Source organism: Podarcis pityusensis (genome assembly GCF_964106645.2).
Source record: "Podarcis pityusensis genome assembly, chromosome: 3".
Classification (NCBI taxonomy): Eukaryota; Metazoa; Chordata; class Lepidosauria; order Squamata; family Lacertidae; genus Podarcis; species Podarcis pityusensis.
The window spans coordinates 105066355-105087230 of record NC_138026.1 but is presented as its reverse complement, the minus strand read 5'-3'; the positions used below and the strand labels follow the sequence as shown (position 1 = coordinate 105087230).

General features: G+C 44.6%; 1 protein-coding gene and 1 long non-coding RNA gene across 5 annotated transcripts in view; both read left to right on the top strand.

Annotated features, from left to right (window-relative positions):
• The window catches only part of LOC308472892 (phosphofurin acidic cluster sorting protein 2-like), a 173655-nt gene that overhangs the window by 9414 nt on the left and 143365 nt on the right, over positions 1–20876 (top strand). The window lies entirely within an intron of this gene.
• On the top strand, positions 3735–5705 carry LOC308472979. Its single transcript, XR_013983845.1, has 2 exons — positions 3735–4554; positions 5482–5705. It is a non-coding gene; the product is annotated as an uncharacterized lncRNA (long non-coding RNA).

Below are 20876 nucleotides of genomic sequence, written 5' to 3'. Positions count from 1 at the left end.
GTTGCTTATGTGCATGTTGTCTTTTGACCTAAACATTAATAGGACTAGAAGTAATTTTTGGACAGCTGGTATAAAAGCACTACTTACCCCCAAACAAGCACCCAACCCTGATATTTTGTGGATGATCCTAAAATTTGGGCTGCAGCGGCCTGGTTTGCAGACCACCCATAGCCAATCCATGGCTTTGTGTGAATGTGCAGGAGAGGAGATTGTGCGTGCTTGGCTCCTCCGTGGTCATCCTGCTGCTGCACTGAGCTAAGCCATGGTTTGCCTTAATGTGCCATCCAAAACCAGGCTTGTGGTTTAGCTGTAGCCAGGGATTGTCCTGTGGTTTATGGGTTGTGGTTTGTCCAGGACAGCTAAACCATAAGCTTGGGTTCCGAAGACACGTTAAGCCACACCACGGCTTAACTCAGTACAGCAGAAAATAAGCCAGCGAGGAGCAAAGGGCTGCAATCCCTTTTCCTGGAGATGCACACTTGCATGTTTGTGCTAAGCTGTAGTTTGGCATGTCATGCTGCGTGAAGCCAACCAATATAGAGGAGCTGTTATTGGAAGGATGCATCCAGAAAAAATAAGATATTGAAATACATGTCAGCAGGTTTCCTTGTTACAGAGTCGCTGAAGCGCTAACCATTTGCAGTTCTAGAATGTTTGGAAGATCAGGTTTCTGAAGTCCTCCTTGGGCATTATTGAGGGAACACAGGTGGTAGAGCAGGGCAGTGGGGGCACATGTTTAACCCTGGCCCCACGTGACTTCTCCAGTCCCTCTGCATGCGTACAGTGAACCTCTTCAGCGGAGAGCCTTGTGCATCCATGGAGGCTCTGCTTCTTAGCTGGAACCCTGGAAAAAGAGGACTCGTACTATGAACATGTGAAGGGGGCAGAAGTAAAACTGCAGCCCCCCCATCGGTGTTCCCTCTTGGGGCGATAATTCCTGGAGAGAGCTTGACTCTTTACTTCTGTTTCTGTTCTAAGTCACTTGTACCATACTTCTTAGAAAAAATTCCAGATCATGTTGACTGCCCATGCCAGTTAAGAGTGAATGCCGCAAGCTTCTGTGAGTCTTAATTTGTGTGGTGACGTTGCACGTAATGCAACCCAGGGGTATAAATAAGAAAGTTCTTGTTGTTGTTGTTACTACATGTGTGGTGATTGAATCTAGGGTTTTGCAAGGTGGCTGTGCTTGCAATATTTCCATATCCCTCTGTGCTTGCATAATCATTTTCTGCCTCCTTTCTGCCTGCAGGACCACAGTAACCTTGTGCGGCACTGAGATGTTTACATGTTGAACCCCTTGTCTTTAAGAAGATAGCATTCCCCCGGGGAAGGGGAAGACGCTTTTTGAATGTGAACTTTGCTGGCTAGGTCTATGGGCATAAAAAAAAGAGCCCCCCTGAAATTTAGTAGGGAGCATTCCTGACAAATCTCTGCTGGAAGGGCAGACTGGGACTGGCAACACTAAATGTTGATGCCCAGATGAGGCCAGTCAGACCTCTGTAACACAGGGGACAACTGGCGGTGCTCCTCTGGATGATTTCTGTGATCAGGCTGGGAGTTAGAGATCAATCAGTCCTTAGGATGCTTTTTACGCTTGTCCTTGTTTGATGAGATTTATTAAACCTTGAAAGTTCACCTGAAGATGTCATTGTTTGGGTCTTGAGCTTTGAATGAGCTTGGTCTGATGCAGCTGCTGGAAAGGCAGGATTAGACTGCCTTGCACAGTGCACTCCACGACTCCCATTTTGCAAACACTCACCAAAGGCCCTGAAGAACTGGGAGGCACCCGATTTGGAAAAGGTCAGTTAGATCATCCACTCCGGGGATGTGTCTCTCTGGCTTGTGTATTAATCACATATCCCAGCCACGGAAATCTAAGCCCTCACAGCTCTAGCCAAGAAGAATTACTCGTCAGAGTTCTGCCGTGCCTCCAGTTGGAGAGGGGCCCTTGCCTCCAGGCAGCCATACGAGGTGAAAAGGGAATGGTTTCTCCACCCTCAGAGGGTGGACTGACTTGGCACAGGGAGAAAAGCTCCCTGCCCTTTTTGAGGCTGGGTGGTTAGGGAAGGCTCCCCACCCTTTCCTGTTCCTACCAGGGTGAAGGCTTATGGTAAAGAACCAAGCTTGCTGCCTTAGGCCCAACTTGGCCCTCTAGGCCTCTCTATTCCTCTCTCAGAATTCTCCCCAGTCCACATCCCTCACCAAGCCTACTTCATGTGCAGAGGAGGGCAACCAAGATGGTCAAGGATCTGGAAACCAAGCCTTATGAAGAATGTTTGAAGGAGCTGGGTATATTGTGCCTGGAAAGATGAGACTGAGAGGAGATATGATAACCACTTTCAAATATCTCAAATCCTGTCACATGGAAGTTGGAGCAAGCTTGTTTTCTCCGGCTCTGGAGGGTAGTCTTGAACCAATGGCTTTAAGTTACAAGAAAGGAAATTCCAACTAAGCATACAGAAAACTTTCTGACAGAGCTGTTCAACAGTGGAACCATCTCCCTCAGAATTGGATGGGCTCTCATTCCTTGGAGGTTTTTAAGCAGAGGTTGGATGGCCATCTGTTGTGGGTGCTTCAGTTGAGATTCCTGCATTGCAGGGGGTTGGATTAGATGATCCTCATGGTCCCTTCCAACTCTACAATTCTATGAATCATATCCTCCTTATGTTTTTTTGCCTAGCTGGAAGGTGTCTGAGCTCTCGCTTGACCAGATCGAGGCTAGAAAGGGTTGTCTGTATAAACTAGGCTACACCATTCATTGCTTTACCTGCTTTTTGCCTCTGGCTCTGCCTACCACTGTCATGTGGCCTGTGGAAGGTTTCCCCAGATGGCAGTGTGGCCTTCATTCTTAAAAAAGAGCTCCTGCTCCACATCTCAAAACCCGAGAGGCTAAGTGGATTTAGGATTGCAGGCTAGATGCATGCTCGAAATCCAATCGCACTAGAGAAATTCTTTAACTTAATATTAAAGCTGCCAAGTAAGTCTAGCTTTTTAATTTGCTGCCCAAATCTAATTTGTAGAAGAGGGAGAAGAACATTAATGAGAGGCTATCTGGCTGATATATGCCCCAAATACTGGGTTTAGACAGATGTAATTTGAAGCAGGCTAAATATGAAAAGTGTGAAAAATGGTAGGCAATGCTTGGTGTCTCCAGGCTTCTAGAAATGATTACAGAACTGCAACAGAAGAGGCAGGGAAAGTGAGCAAGCTGTGCCTGGGAGGAAGGGCCATCGGCCCCTGTCTGTGGCTACATCTGTGCGTCTCTGCAGGTTGCTTCCCAAAGTCAAGTCCAATTAGAAGTGGCCATTGGATCCCCTGCGTGACACAGTTGTGGGAGAGTCTGAAAATGCTCGTGCTGGATGGATCTGACAGAAATCAAAAGGAAGGCTTGAATCTCTGTTGGATACAGAACGACCTTGTCCAGATCTGTTTGGCATTAACTAGCTTTCCTCTTGCCCTCCTGGAGGAAAAGTGGTGTGATGGAGATCTGTGATGTCACCCAGTGCTGCACACCGGCCACCGCAGAATTAAAAAAAAAAAAAGTTGTGCCCTGCTGTGTGCTTCTGGTTGCCAGCTGGGTCAGCAGGCCTCTTGCGATCTTATGATGCCTCCACGGTTCTCCCATAATAATAATAATAATAATAATAATAATAATAATAATAATAATAAATTTTATTTATATCCCGCCCTCCCCAGCCAAAGCCGGGCTCAGGGCGGCTAACAACAATCACTGTAGCATGCAGTGCCTTAGGGGTTCTCAGGGCATCCTTACTCTGAAGCTTGAGATGGTACCTCTGCCCATGTATTGCCAGAGAATAAGGAGGCGCGATCAATGTTGCATGTGCTTTGCCACTCTATGGAGCATAATGTGTGCTTGGTGCATCTTGTTTGTGGACTGAGCTTTTCAAGAAATGCTGCGCTGCTCAAGTGGCCAAGAGCAGCTGTGCTAGTGGGCATTCTGTGACTTGTTGGCAATGAAACCCCCCTTCTGCTGATTTAATGTTTTATGGAGTTAACTGCCTGGAGAGGTGAGAAATAACAAATCTACAGCTCTGAATTCAAAAATGAAATTGAGATCGTAAAAGCAATTGGTGAAATTGATGGGTAATCTAATTTGCGCCGCATGCAATAAACGTGGGTAGTAACCCCTTCACAAAAACTTTGAAAATTGCTGAAAGTTTGTGTTAGTTTTTTGAAAGAAAGAAAGAGGATTCATTTTCTCCATCTTTAATTACAGAGTTGCTATAACGCCTCCCATAAAAGTACATGACAGCCTTAATTAATGGCTGCAAAATTAAGCTCTCCGAGTTGGGGGATTCCGGGAGGTGGAAGAGTGAGTGCAGTGCGAGAAAACACTATTTCTTGGAAGAGCTTCAATACTGATATGTTGCAAAGCACCCTGGCTGCTTAAATTGGAAATAAGCTACTGGAATCTTGGATATAAAGGCAAGAGGGCAGAGTGAGCTGCTGTTCCTAGTAGCTACAACAAACTGGAACCGTTGAGCTCGAACTGCCACTTAAATTCTGGGCTCTCAATTGTGTACCGGTGAATCGGTGAATATGGATGTACTCTTTGAAGAACTTTATATCGCTCATGGCTTTATAAGGCACCACCTTTTAGATGAGGCAGTCAAAATGATGCTGGCGGTGGAGGTAATGGGATTCAGATTATGAGTTGTGAACTGTGCTAGCTAAGAAGGGATCTTTGTATATAGTACATTTTATTACCAGGTGCTTGGGATGAGGACCATAGGGACACACTCTACTGTAGAGGAAGCCAATGTCCTCCAGAGGTTGTTGGAACTACATCAGCCCAGCTAATTGGGCTAATGGTCAGGGGTGATGAAAGTTGTAGGCTGGCATCATTTGGAGGGCACCAGCTTGGCTATCCCTGGGCTGCTCTCATTGCTGAGTGCCTGGCCAGCCACGGATGAATGCAGAACACAAGGTTTAATCGCCCTACCTTTAACCCGTTGCAAGGTGGTGATCTTAGACGCCACACCAGCCAACCTTTTCTAGCTGGATGCCTGCTGCACTTGGGTTCTCAACATCAACATATAATGGGCTGTATCCTAGGCTACTTGCTGACTCCTGACTATTCTTGTTTAGCTTGAACTCTGGAGGTTAACACTTCATTCCTAGATTGACTCTTTCCCCCAAGCTGCCGCTTCATCTCAGCTTGCTGCTTGGCTTTCTTTGCCGGTTCTCTCCAGCATGACCCCTTGCTAAAAACCACTTCTGGTACCTTCCCTAGACCTTACAACGGGGGGGGGGGGGATGGGGACCTGTGGCCCTCTGGGTGTTACTGAACTATGACTTCCATCATCCCTGAACATGGGCCATGCTGGCTGGGGCTGATGGGAATTGGAGTCCAGCAACACTTGGAGGGCACCAGGCCCCTCTTACATTACTGTTTTTAATTAATTTGATGAAAAATTGTGAATATTTGTTTTAAATCATTTGCACCTTGTATCTCTGCAGCTTTCAGTGTCTGGTAGGGGAAGTTTCTTGAAGCTTGACGCAGAAATCTTGAAATCTTGATTCAAATAATTCCTGGAATTGGTGTCTTGGCTGCACAGCCAAAGAATCCGTGAGACCACCTTTTCTTGTTGACTGTGGGTTGCCAGATTTTCACTCGGCCATTGTAGCTATGCTTTTATTTCTGTGCTTCAAGCCACTCTTAAACACCATTGCCTGGCAATGTTTGTCTCGTTGCTTTGGGCTTTTTCTTTTGTATAGAATTACTGACAAACGCAATAGATAACAGTATATGTGCTGCAAAAATGTCATCTGCTGATTTCTGAAGATTTAGAAGTCAATAAAGGTACAGGAGCAGACCGGGCTGGCTTTATTTTCCAGTCAGTTGGCAACTATATTACTTGCCTTGAATCATTTATAGGACACTGCACTCCTCCATGGAACTGTTGAACATTGCATGGCATTGCTACCACTCTTCTTGGCAGATGCACTGTATCTTTAGGCAGAAACTCTACAGGTGTGACTGCATTATCACTGAATCTAATGCCAGGGGAGATGCACCTGTTGATTCACTGCCTGGTCTGCAGCTTTTGATGGTGCAAAATGTTAAGTCCATTACCACACTGGGGTCCACACATTCTGACTGCTCCTTCCTCTGCCTGTGTCAGAGAACTGGGGGGTGGGAGAGAGATGAAGTGGGGGGACCCCCCATCTTGCTGAACTCTGGAGCAGACTGAAGCCGCACCAAACTCTTGTCCTTTATATACCGCCCTATACCCAGAGGTCTCAGGACGGTTCACAGAATAAAATCAAAATATAAAACCACAAAATACATAACCAACATAAAAACAACAACCCAATAGCCCCACCCCGCAAAAAAACCACATTTTAAAAGGGCATAGGATGTCAATCAAATCAACCAAAGGCCTGGTTAAAAAGGAACGTTTTTGCCTGGTGCCTAAAGGCGTATAATGAAGGCGCCAGGCGAACTTCCTTGGGGATAGCATTTCACAGACGGGGAGCCACTGCAGAGAAGGCCTGTTCTTGTGTTGCCCCCTCCAGATCTCTCAAGGAGGACGCACACAAAGAAGGGTCTCAGAAGATGATGTCTGGGTCTGGGGGTAGGTTCCTATGGAAAGAGGCGGTCCTTGAGGTCTTGCGGTCCTGAGCCGTTTAAGGCTTTATAGGTCAAAACCTGTTCCAATTCTCAGTGCATTATAATGGGACACCCGCCTTCCCTCCAAGTTCCTTGCAATTGTTTCTGGGCATCCTGCCTTGCCAGGGGCAATGATATCTGCCAAGCCAATTTGCAGAGGTCTGTTGTCAGAGAAGAGACCATCTCTCGCTTTCAAGATGCAAAGAGGAGGGGTGGCTTGAGAGCCCCTGCCTGACCTTGCCAAGGGTTTTCTGGCTGCCCTTCAGCACTTTTCAATCTCCCATTCACAACTAGGAACAAATCAGAGGTTGAACTGATAGCGCTCTCTGGCCCTTAAACACTGATCCAGAACTATTGCAGAGACAAAATGGTTTGTATCATGATCCCTCTTCAGTTTCTTCTTGTCTGAAGGCTCTTTTGGATGTTTGAGAAAAATGCAAGTCAGCCCTGTAATGACGCCTACAAAGGTTACTAGTCTTCCAAGAGTTTCCACCACTCCAGATTAATAGGGGCCTTCATTCATGTCTAGCTTGGAAATCTAGTGGGCTGGCGAAGGAGGCGGAGAGCGTAATCTGTCCCCGTTCCGTTAGCCTGCTCACTTGCTTGCATGGTATTGCACACACTCGTCTTCATGAAGCTCCCAATTGCCTATGGCAACCAGGCTGAGTTGTCAAATACAAAGCTGCTATATATGTTGCTGAGGTTTTACGATATTAGAATGGAATTAGAGCGGCTGACCAGAAGCATCTTTTAATTATAGGTTTCCGAAGTAGGGATGTAGCTATGTTGCCGCTTAACTTAGATGACTTAAATGTGCTTTGGCTTAAATGTGCATTGGCTTAAATGTGCATTGTTCTGCTGTGCAAAGCTGGAAGTTGTATTGACAGAGGACCATAGGGATTGGGCTTCTAACACCATCTTGTTCAGCAGGGATGGCTAACCTGTGGCTGTCTGTCTAGACCAGGCTAAGGGGCGTTAGAGGATCTTAAGTTCCCCCACACCTGCTATACATGCTTACCTCAGTGGGACTAGGCACTAGGAACAAAGTGTCATTGAATATAGAGGGATTTGGCTACGACCTGTATTTGGTTGCCTTACTAGTAAATTCTAATAAAGAGGGGTCTGGATACTCACCCTCTACTTAGAAGCAAAGCTCTTTCATTGCATATGCCAGATAGAGAATTGAAGTGGCATTTGCTGGCATATTAGGTGCATGATTTTGAAGAGTTTGCTGCTATGGAATTAATTTGAATTTAACTCAGTTTCTGCTTCTGTTTCAGAGGCTTGGGAGTGCCTGGCTCTGTATACGCGTGGGTGTGTGGGGCTGACATTTTAAAGTAGCAGATAATTAAATCACAAAGTTTCAAAACAATGAATGAACACACACTCATTTCCAAAAAAGAGAGTTAACACCATTTGACAATGCTTCCAGCTGAATGTCTTCATAAAGGCTGCAGTCCCGTACAGTGCAATAGACCCAAGTGCCTGGGTGAAAACCACTTTGAACTTGGTGGGACTTAACTTCTGAGTGGGCATGCACCTGTATAGGCTTATGTTGTCAGTCTAAACAGTATTCCAGGACACAAGGATCACTGTTCCGTTAAGCAATAAAGCTCCTGTTCTGTTTGTTATTTCATTTAAAACATTTGCACAAGTGGATTTTCTTCATCAACATATGTTTGCCGGGCCTTGTGCAGCTATTTCCCCTTTGTTGGCAATATGTCCCTCCCCCATTACATTGTCAAAAGGCACCCGCCTGATATTAACAAATTGCTCATTGAAGCATTATGTTTTTGCAGCGCGAATGGCCGGGGGTTGCCATCTTTTTTCCAGCTGCACCTTTTAGCAGCAACTTGACATAACACTCAGGTTTAGCAGGCGGAGCTTTTCCTGGCATGGGGCTTAGTGGGGTGGCAGAATCTTCACCTGCCATCTTTCTTGTGACCCCATCTGCACTATGGCATCATACCATTTTAAGCTTTCATGGCTTTCCATCCCCAAATCCTGGGAAGTGCAGTTTGTTAAGGGGGCTGAGAGACACCTTTCCTCTCACAGAGCTGCAGTTATCTGAGTGGTTTTGTGCACTCCTCCATTGTCTGTTGAGACAGACAGATATGCCAACCAATGAACAGTTAATCCCTCTTTCCAGGGAAGTGTAGTTCTTTGAGAGGAATCGGGGTCTCCTAACAATAATGCTGAGCACCCTTAGCAGACTCCAGTTTCCAGGATTCTTCAGGAGAAGTCATGGCTATTTCAAGTGGTATGATACTGCCTTTAACGTATTGTGCAGATGGGGCCTTGTAGCTCAGCAGCTTGAGGGAGCTTTTTCAAGGAAGGTGACAAACCTAACAGGTGTTCCCGGAAAAGAGGTTTAGTTCAGTTGGATGAAGCAGATAACCTGTGTGCCAAATAAGATACTCGAATGATTTCTCGCCTCTTGTGGCTCTTTATTCTAACAAAACTGTCGCTCTAGATTTTTATCAGAACATCGGTCTTGAGCCAGGTGGCCCAGAACGCTATCTGGGAGTGTTGATTGATTTCCAGAGTGTGATTTTTATGGGCCATTTTGAAACTATTACTCTGGCTTGTAACTCCAGACTGGCAGTGCTGAGGTGAGGTCATCGTTCTTCATAGAATCAATTGCCTTTTTGGTAATAGATTTTTTTTTTGGTTGTCTTCGTTTCTGATGGAGTATAAATTGGGCTAAAAGGTGTCTCCAGAATGATTACTGGATTGCTCTGTGTTCTGTAAAACCGTCTTGACTATATTTTACTCTGTAATCACATCTGTTTTCCACGATAGTTTCGCTCCTGACTTTCCTGCAGTTCCCTTTTCTTTCTCAGCTTCAAATACACTGGGGCACCTTTTGGGCTTGCAACCCGGCAGCTTACTCTGTAGCAGTTCCCCCCCAAAACCAGTGCTCCCCCTGCCTGATATTTGGGGCTATAGCTCCCATCCTCACCATGGCCATTAGTCATAAGAACATAAGAGCTTGACTGCCGAATCAGGCCAAAGATCCATCTAGTCCAGCGCTTTCTTTTCACTGTGGCCAACCGGATCCCCATGACAAGACTACAAGCAGAACCTAAGTACAAAAGCAACTCTTCCCACCTGTATCCAGTATTCAGGGCACACTGTGAAAGCACCACATAGCCCTTGTGGCTAATAGACATTGATAGCCTTATCCTCCATGAGTTTGTCTAGTCCTCTTTTAAAGCCTTCCAAATTGTTGGTTATCACTAAGAATATAAGGAGAGCTTGCTGGGTCAGGTCATCATGGACTGGCTGGATGAAGAGGAATGGAGGGAGGCACCAGGTGGGGAACCACCAAGGAAACCCCCATGGGAAGAAGGCTCAGCGCCTGGGGAGAGGTGGTGGGATGATGATAAGTGGTCAGAGGGAGAAGAGGGAGAGAACTGGAAGGAGGAGGTGTCAGAAGATGAAGAGGTAACAGGGTTTAGTGAGCAGGAAGAAGCTGGAGCAGATAGCAGCCCAGAATCAGAGGCTGGAGAAGAGGAGGGCCAAGAGGCAGAGATGAGTCAGGCTGTGACCAACTCCCCTCCCCTCTGGTCTCCCAGAACCAGAAGAGGTATGAAGCAGGTGGAGCAAAAACAGGCATCAGAGTCTCAGATTGCTTGGGAAGGAACCGGGAAAGAAGGAGACTTAGAGAGCTGTGGGAAGGTGGGAACTTTAAGGCCTCACAACTGCTTCATTGAGGCAAGTACTACTGGGAAGAGTTGCTATGGTCAGTAGGTCTACACTGTTTTGGTTTCTTTGAATATAGAGTTACCTTCATGGGCACCATTTTTTTTTATTTTTATTGCTGACCTGCACCTCACTCCAGCTCCTGACACAGGCCAATGGCCCATCTGTGCCAGCACCCAATTCTCATAGTGGCCAACCACAGCTGCCTGTGGAAATCCCGGAAGCAGAACCTGAGCACAAGAGCACTCTCTCTTCCTGTGGCTCCCCATCCTTACTTTAAGGTTCATTTGCACATTGTTATTCATTGATTAGGCATCTGTGTTCCATAGCTGTCCAGATCCTTAGATGGGGCCACTCTTATTATGCTTCATAAGGAGGAAATTCACTGTAGCTCTATGTTGTTAGTTTCATCAGCACAATGTCTTCAGTTTGCTGGATAGCTCAGTTGGTTAGAGTGTGGTGCTGATAATGCCAAGGTCGTAGGTTTGATCCCCATAAGGGACAGCTGCATATTCCTGCGTTGCAGGGGGGTTGGGCTAGATGATCCTCAGGGTCCCTTCCAACTCAGACCACTGTTTGAGTAACAGACATTTGCTCTCACTGTGCTAGCTGATTTTCAGCTACTGGTATTTGCATACAAGTATAGGCAAAGCTGTCAGAGGCTTGTCTAAAACTAGAAATTGAGAAGCACCTTTTCAGAGTCTGGCATCCTGGTAGTTGAAAGGAAGATTTGTGTGTTAAATCAGTTGTACGAAAGACTGATTTCTAACGAGCTTCTGATTGCAAAAAAGTCAGCTTGGTTGATTACCTTAATTATAGATGAAGCTGTTAGCTATACCTCGTCATGTTTGCATAACATTTTCTATTATAAGCTTCTTTTTCCTCAGCTCCTTTAGTTAATTTTGCTGGGTGTGGGTCCCTGGTGGCCTTTTAAAACTGTTGCTGCAGAAAAATTTGGCATGTGCCTTGTTCCCTGTCTGTGAAGAAAGATGCACCTGTTGAATGTTTGCCTAGCAGAAAGCTCAGGTGCCTCTGTGGCAGATCAGTGGTGCAGCCCTAGATTAAGCTCTACACAGATCTTCCATGCTTCCAGTCCAAGTCATAGGCACGGGCTGAAGCAACCAAAATGCAGTTGAAGGTTTTTTGACTACAACTCCCATAACTCCTGACTGTTGACCATACTGGCTGGGGCTGATGGGAGTACTAGTCTACAGCATCTAGAGGATATCATGTTGCATACCCCTGGCTTGGTCTATTTAGAGAAGGCAATGTAAGGTGCTTTGAGAATTGGATACCAGTTGCTTAATTATGCTCCTGTGTCCAGTTCTGCCAATAAGTCAGTAAAACTCTTAGATGTGATGGGGAAATATTTGTGTTTTTTAAATAAAAAATATATATATTTAGTTTTTCAGGTTTTAACAATTTACAATTATCAAATGAGCCACATAAAAAGAGAATTCCAAAGAATCTCCTGACCTTCCCTCCTCCCCTTTGTGGGTCCTTATATTGACCTTTTCCGCCTGCATCTTAGCTATTAGTCCAAATCTTTTAAATCTCCATTATACCCAAAATTCAGCATTAAATTACAAGTGTTGTTCCAATTCTCCTAATAATTTTAATTGTTTACAATGGGTATTAAGGTAAATTATTTATTTTCCCCATTCCTTATTGAAATTTTGGTCTTCTTGGATTCTGATTTTTCTGGTCATTTTTGCCAATTTGGCACAGTCCATCAACTTAAATCTGCTATTTTTCTCTGGTAGGGACTTGATCTTCTTTCCATCTCTGGGCTAATAGCATCCGAGCAGCAGTGTTTGTATACATAAATAATCTTTTCTGATCCATTGGAATTTCGGATCAGAAAAGCTTCTTTTTTAAAAAAGAAAAGGTTATTTTAAACATTTTTTCCAGTTCATTATATATCATCTCCCATAATTCTTTTGCTACCTTACACGTCCACCACATATGGGGAATTATTTGTTGTAGTAGTTGAAATTATTTAGCGTACACCATAATGTAGGACATGATGACATTATTTTCCATAACTTTTCTGAGAGTGATGCTCCTTTTTGTATTCTGATTTTTTAAAAAAAACAACACAAAAATAAATGAGGACATGTTGACTGTTCTGCCCTAAGAATTTTAACATTTTTCTGTTTGAATGCTTCCTCCCCCCCCCCCAACTTTAGTTTTTGGGAGAGCATTTTGTGAAAGAACACAGGTTGCTTGAGCACCAGTTGGCAACCTTCAAGTACTTTGTCCTTTGCTTTCGAGAGAGCTGTTAAGTGGTACCTTACAGTTGCAAACATTTGTGCTGTTTTCATGTTAGCTCATTAGCACATCTCCCTGTTGCAGGTGGAAACAATAGCTGAGTCACTTTGCATCTCCTGCCACAGCACAGTAGGCCTGCACTTCCAAGCTGACAAAACACATTTCGAGCCCTTCAATGCAGTGGTCTGTACCAGCGAAAGGGCAACTTGTTTGTTGAGTCACACAAATCACTGCCAAGTCAATTATTTTGCTCAATCTCCCTTTTCATGTAAAGCAGATTGAGGGGCAATTAACCCCTCTAAAGGTAAAGCATGTGGGGTGATAAGATTCAGAACAAAGTCATTTTGAAACTACAAGTAGGAGCTGAATATTTATTGGAGCTGTTCACTTGTAAAACTGGAAGATGATTGGGTGGGGGGGATAGGCTGTGACGGGGGAAGAATATTCCATAGGCTGCGAAGGGGAAGATTATTGCGGCAAAACAGAAATGAAGAGCCCAAAGCAGTTGGATTTAACACCTTTTTTCAGGAGCACTTACCTTTGCCTCCAAGGAAGATTTTAAATGAAACTTCGTAGTGCTTGATCCGAGCGTCCATGTGACTTACATTCTGTCAGAATAAAACTGGAGAGAGTGGCTGCTGTGCTCAAGACCTGCTTTTGGGCTTGGCCAGTGCGACAGCAGGATGCTGGGCTAGGTGGGCCTTTGGCCTGATCCTGCAGGCCTCTTCTTAAGTTTCTTTCGGCGCCAGCATAGAACTCACCCTTTTCCTTTTCCTTCTATTTTCTGGTGCCTGTTTCCCCCAGCCCCAATTTTGTAAAAGTGAATTTCCCTTTGATAGTAATTGGTACTGTGTGCATATGACGACCTCGGATCTCCCTCGGGAGGTTGTGGACGCTCCTTCCTTGGAGGTATTTAAGCAGAGGTTGGATGCTTTAGCTGAGATTCCTGCATTGCAGGGGGGCCGACTCAATGGCCCCTGGGGTCCCTTCCAACTCTACAATTCTATGACCTGAAACAATTGGGTAAATCCTCCCCCATCATCCACTGAGGTCCAGCGCCGAGGGCCTTCTGGTGGTTCCCTCGCTGCGAGAAGTGAGGTTATGGGGAACCAGGGAGAGGGCCTTCTCGGTAGTGGCGCCTGCCCTGTGGAATGGCCTCCCAGCAGATGTCAAGGCAATAAACTATTTTACTTTTAAAAGACAACTGAAGGCGGCTCTGTTTAGGGAAGTTTTTGATGTCTGATGCTGTCTTGTTTTTAATATTCGGTTGGAAGCCGCCCAGAGGGGCTGGGGAAACCCAGCCAGATGGGCGAGGTATAAATAATAAATTATTATTATTATTTAAATACTTCGGGTAGCAACCAGTGCTGTGTGCCTGGAGGTCCACTTGTGTGGCAGGGCTTCCAGTTCCTCTCCTCTCTGGTGAGCCCCAAAAGCTGTTTTAGAGGGTCCCCAAATCCTCTGGAACAGTTTTTGAGAGTGTGCAGGAGGCTGCATAGCAGAGGAGGCGAAAGCTCTGTTGCACCAGAGGGAGTCTGTTGCGCAAGTTGAACAACTGCGTTGGGTACAGCCCTTCAGGTTCTGTGTCTTCTTCTTTTGCCTTCTGGAAATACTAGATCTTTAACCTGTGTATGAGGCTTATGCATCTCTGCTGATGTTGGACTTGCCTTTGTAGTAAGTCTGTGATCTTTACTGCTCCTTTTCCTGGGATTTGTGAAGCTGCTCCAGGGCCACATTGAGCATCTTTCATGCTGGATGAAATGTGGACCTTTCTTTTGGTATATATGTTTCCCATGTTGGCTCATTGCCGAATTTCATGGCAATATAATGGTGTGAATAAATTACAGTTGATGCCGCAGACGCTAATGCCTCCTTTCGAAGAACCTTATGATGTAGCCAGTATTCTCCCTTTTTCAATGAGAAATTGATAGGTCTGTTCTTAGCCACCTAGTTCATTAATGGCCAAGTCTGCTCAATCAAAGTTCATTATCCAAGTTCAGTTTTGGGTTAGGGAAGCAAGGACAGGGTTATAACTCAAGACCAAAGGGGAATTGAATTGTTGTTTGATTCTGTTGTAAGTCATTCATAATAGATTGGAGTGTTTTTAGCTGGGAACTATAGGTGATAACAAGTGGTATATTCTCTTAGAGGTCTGTTCTGCTTATTCCTGTGCCAATTTGTTTGGTGGTGTCATCCCATGTGTTCACCAAAGGTCTGGTAGTATTGAGAAATGCCTGTTGCAAATGGTTAAGGGTTGAGTCCTTCCTTGCCTCTGGCCTGCCAGCATTTTGTGGGAGGGATCCAGAACTTTAGGTTTGTGCAGTCAAAGTGGATTAAAGTGCTCTGACACTGTAGGTCAAGAAATCCCATTAAAAAGCCACAGCAGACTTTTTGCAGTTTAGAAAGTGATGGAGAAAGGAACTGGGAAGTGTGGACTGAATGAGTGATTAATGGAGAGAACCAGGATGAGTGCTTATTGTTGTATAACTGCCTTGTAAACAAAATCAGAACAAATGCTCTGTAAAGACCAGACATAATCTAATCTCTGCGTAAGTTGTTTTCAAGCAAATCAAGATGAATGCTGAAGAAACATGTTATCTCGAGGAGCCCCTTGTCTTCTGAACTGCACAAAGCTGTTCTATTGGCTATGGTTATTCTGTGCCTTCACCAGTTCCGTACTCTGAATGAATTTTGCAGATTTTCGTAGGCTTATATTTTATTTTTTGTAGAGCTGCTGGCTTTTGCTACCTACAGGGAGGCGAAACAGCCCATTTGGTGCACAAGGCTCCCAGACCCCGAATCTCTTCGCTCATCCACATCCCTTGATGTTCGTAATTGTGTGCTCAGGCGCTAGCTGCTTCCACCAGTGGGACCTGAGATAATTACCGTGCCGGTGTGTTACGCACACGCAGCAGCCAGAACCTCTGGAGAAAAATCATTAGCCTTGGAGGCATATGGCTGTGTACCGGAGGCCCTGGGAGGCTTTTTCTCGCAGACAAAAGGTGAAGGTCACCCAGTGGGTCCTCTTAGTGCTTGGAGGGTCACGAAGTTGGAAGTAAGTGAGAGGTTTGCAAGCTCCCCCAGCCCATAGCGTTAAAATAAAGCGCTTATCTGGTTGTGAGGAGCATGCCAAAGTTGTGATAAGGGGCCGGTTTCAAGGAGGTCAAAAGCCAGCCCCTGAATGCAAATGTCTGCTGTGAGATCCACAGGGGCCTGGGGAAGGTGCACTAATCCCCTGCCAGGTGGTTTTCTGCCTTGTGCTGCTTCTTGGCCTCATTTTTTAATTATCCTTTTCTCATTCTGGTCTTTTGCATGATTTTCCGAACTTCCAGAATGTGCCTATCTAGCTCCTGCAAGGTGGCAGGCGGGGCAGGGGGCAGGGAACCAAGTCCTTGATTTCGTCAAATCTTAATTGTCTCTTTTCACATTGTCTTAGAACCAGAAAGGAGTGAGAAATGGGAAGACCGGAGGGGGCGGGCGGTGGTGCCCTATGAGGAGTTGACAAATGTGCGATCGATCGCTTCCTGGAGAGCACAGATGGGAAGGGGGGTTTGAAAGCAGTTACTCAAGGGAGTTAATTTAGTGGGAGCCGGAGAAGTCGAAAAAGCTGCCTACCTCTGGCAGGGAATCGTGTTAATGTTGACAAGTGTCTCCCCCCACTCTCACTCTCCGGGATAAGCTTCCTTGTCAAGTGGGAGTGTGGGTGGGGATCTCTGCCTCAACCCTTTCATCAGTTTGCTGTCCCAGACCTGCACCCGGGGGATGCATCTGACGTATATATTAATTTTGACGGTTTGGGCTTTCTGAAGTTGCATCCTGCATCACTGCACTGAAACAATTCATTCAAAAATTGAGGCTTGCAAATCATGCAAATTTAATTTGTTCTGTGTGTGTATGTCTGAAAATGGATGGAAATCTTGTCTGCTTAGGTTTTATGCATTCCAGACATTAGCCCTGTTTACTTCCAGACATTAGCTCCCTCCTGTTTATGCTTGAACAGGAGAATTCAACCCTAGGTAGGAGGCAGGCTGCTGGGCAGCCATCTTTTCCATTCTTGACCTTTCTCTGTTGAGCAGACAAAAGGGGCTAGCTGCCTGCATTGTGTGTGGAATATGCTGCCTGACCCAGAATGCTTGACAAAATGGCATTCAAAATTGGATGGATGCTTTTACTCACCTTCAAGGAAACGCAGGCTGGTGCCATATTCATCTAGTCAGCCTAGGAAAGAACTAAGCAGGTAGGGATGGGGGCATTGCATCCTGGGATGGCATGCACGACCCCATGGCCCCCTATATGGATTTATGTTTATGCCATCTACACTGAATGGGACAATTTCATCTGTGTTCAACAACTATTCTCCTGGTGATGGAACATTTCGCTTAGTCTGGTCCACACCCTGATTCAGTTGAGACCGTCTTTGAACCAAGCCACAGTTTAGCTTGGGTTTGTTAGGGTTGCCATATGTCCGGAATTTCCCGGACATATCCGGAATACTGCAGTTGGAAGGCATGTCCGGATGGAAATCTCTAAAAATGTCTGGGGAGGAAATGCGCTTCCTGCTGACCATTGTGCCATGTGGTGCCAAGAAACAAACAAACAAACCTTGGGAGGTCTCTCAAGGCCCAGTGAGATGCTGGCGGCGGCAGCAGGCATAAAAACGGAATATCAAGGAAGAAGACATGGCAGAATAGGAACACTCCACGGCATATTTTATTACAGGTTTCACTTGCTTGTGTAATATATAGCGTTTGATATCAAAAGTCAGATCCCCTTGGGTTTGCTAACTGACTGAAAAGAAACTGCCTCAGCTAATTTATTAAATCTCTAGGGCCAGTTGCCAGGTTCTCTCCCCACCCCCCTTGTAAAAGCCAGAAATTTGGCCTGATTGATGGCATTTGTCTGAATAAAAGCCAGCCTCATTATCACCACAGAGTGCACATGCTTCAACTGTGCATCTGGCCCATCGTGCATATTAGGGTGCCAAGTTGTTGGTGTCTGTTCCAATGCTCCATGCTGTACACTGCTGCGTGTGAGGCCACAGGGGCTCTGGTAAAGGTAAAGGACCCCTGGACGGTTAAGTCCAGTCAAATGTGACTGTGGGATATGGAGCTCATCTCACTTTTCAGACCGAGGGAGCTGGCGTTTGTCCACAGATAGCTTTCTGGATCATGAGGCCAGGAGGACTAAACTGCTACTGGTCCATGGAGGACTGTGACGAGTACAGGAGTGCGCAGAAATGCTGTTTATCTTCCTGCCACAGCAGTACCTATTTATCTACTTGCACTGGTGTGCTTTAGAACTTCTAGGTTGGCAGAAGCTGGGACAGAGCAACGGGAACTCACCCTGTCACGTGGATTCGAATTGCTGACCTTCTGAATTGCTGGCCAAGAGGATCAGTGGTTTAGACCACAGCACTACCTGCGTCCCTGCCGCAGGGGCATATACGTGTGGCTCCTCTATAGCTTCTCCCCACAGGCTCTGTATCCTGGGGCAGGTGGGGGGTGGGTGGAAGAGTGCCATGATAATCTGGTGGTGGAGGCAGCCTTTTAATAGTTGTGACCAGTCTCTGCCCCCTGTCCACATTGCCAGCATTTTTGAACCCCAAAGCTGGCAGCCCTGTTTTTTTTTCTGCAGTTCGTTCTTTTCACAGAGAAAAGCAGTCAAGGCTTCTGGTTTTTTTAAGGGATCTGCCTGTAGATTTGTAAGTGTTGTATTCATATTTCCTTTTAAACCATGCTATTCATGAACAGAAACAAAATAAATCCAGTTTTATTTTTAATGAAAACCATACCCTTCATCCCACCTGCCCCATATGTTTAAAGAGCATGTAAAATCCCCACCCCCACAAAAATCCAGGGAACTGTAGTTTATCAAGAATGTTGGGAATTGTAGCTCTGTGAAGGCTAAACAGCAATTTCTAGGGTTCTTTTAAATGTGTGGATGAAACCGTAGTTTATGTCTTATGTTCTTATTTAGCTGAGGAGGCTGGGAACCGAACATTGGACTTCCTTTTAAAAACATGTACCTTCCCACTGAACTATATAGCTCGTGTCTGCTTCAAGACAGGATTCACTTGTTCCTCCTGGGGATAATATGCCGATGACATTCTCGCCAGCAGAAATTGTCGCAGTGAAAAAATTAAATATGAAAGAAAATTGGGCTACCTATAAAACTGTATTAAAGGAAGAAAACGGAGAATTGGAATTAAAGGATTACACAGAAATTAAAGCTCATATTAGTGATTGGTTCCAATATATTCAAATTAAGTATAGATTAGCGAAAGACAAAAAGTTAGGATTTGAAAAAGAAATATCAAAATTCGATAAATACTTAATACAAGAAAAATCAAAAAATATATCTAAATTGTATAATCTGATTTTAGAGTGGGAAACAAAGGATGAATTGGTTAAAGCATCAATGATTAAATGGGCGCAAGATATTGGGAAAAATATTATGTTTGAACAATGGGAAAAATTGTGGAAAGAAGATATGAAATTCACTATGTGTTATATACTGAAAGAAAATTACCTTAAAATGCAACATAGATGGTATTTAACACCTGAAAGAATAGCAAAAATGAATAAAAATTGTAGCGATGTCTGCTGGCGATGCAACACGGGAAAAGGTACTATGATACATATATGGTGGAATTGTTTAAACATCAAACAATTTTGGGAAATAATATATAATGAAATGAAAAAAATGTTTAGATACTCATTTAGGAAAACACCAGAAGGTTTTCTATTGGCAATAGTACCAGGAAGCCTAAAGGAAGAAGATAAGACCTTATATTTATACGCAACAGTAGCAGCAAGGCTATTGATTGCGAAAAACTGGAAAAGTGGTATAATACCGACAAAAACAGAGTGGCTTGCCAAATTATTGGAGTATTACAATATATCCAAAACAATGGAAGAAATTGGAAGGATTTCAAAAGAAAAGATAGATAGAGACTGGAAGGTGTTTAAAAGATACTTGCAAAATCATATCGAAAAATCAGAACTCCTATTAGAATAAACAAGTTCCGTTTCAAATACTGAAATATCAAATAAGATGGATAACAATGTGTAATAGAAAAAGAAGTATGAAATTAGGCTAAAGGTGTGTGAAAGAAAGTAATAGAAGTGGAAAGAAATTGTAATTGAGTAGATTGGAAGTCAAACGCAAAGGTGGGGTGAGGGGTGGTGGATGGTGATGGGGAAAGGAATTATTTGTGGGATTGAGTGTAAGTATGTTTGAACACTTTTAAGGATTGTAATGAAATGTATGTTTATATGCTTGTATATGTGTATTAATGATGAACTATTTTAACAATAAAAACTTATTAAAGAAAAAAGAAGAAAAAATATGTCAATGACATTCATCAAACCATCAAGCTGTCAGGACAAATTCATAATCCCTTTCCTCTCCTTCTTATTCAAACCAAGCTATTGTTTTGCCTAGTCACCTCCTTGGAGGTGTGGAGATAACAGCCCATTTCCTCCTGTGACTGTGGTGCCCTGAAGCCATTTTAGCTTGATGAGTTCACATGTGTCTGAAGAAGTGTGCATGCACACGAAAGCTTATACCCAGAACAAACTTAGTTGGTCTCTAAGGTGCTACTGGACAATTATTATTTTTTATTTATTTCGACTGCATCAGACCAACACGGCTCCCTACCTGAATATTTTAGACAGTTTGTTTTTGCTGGAAAAAGGGGTCTACCCCAGTTAGGGACCCAACTGGGCCCTGATTCCAAGGGAGCAAAATACCAGTGGAGTTGACATCTGTTGACATCAACCTGAAATCAAATGCGATATGCGTGGTCAGGTGCAGCATAAAGGTTGGCTCCAGGGTGGCTGTCGGAGGGAGAAGGAAGCACCAGAAACACAGTTAGGAAAAGGGGGGGCAGGTTAAGGAGAAGCAAGAGAGTGAGTAGCACCTCAGAGAGCTCCAAGTGGGGCTAGAGCTGAAGACAAAACTGGGCTGCTCATCTGGCAAACTGGCTGAGCGTTAAATCAGGTCTTCATATCCCATTTATGACTTGCTTCCCAGATAAAATTTCAAAGCAATTTCACAATTAAAGACATCAGCAATAAAAAGACACAATTTCTAACAGAGAAACCAGCTGAAAACATGTTGTTGTTTAGTCGTTCAGTCGTGTCCGACTCTTCATGACCCCATGGACCAGAGCACACCAGGCACTTCTGTCTTCCACTGCCTCCCTCAGTTTGGTCAAACTCATGCTGGTAGCTTCGAGAACACTGTCCAACCATCTCGTCCTCTG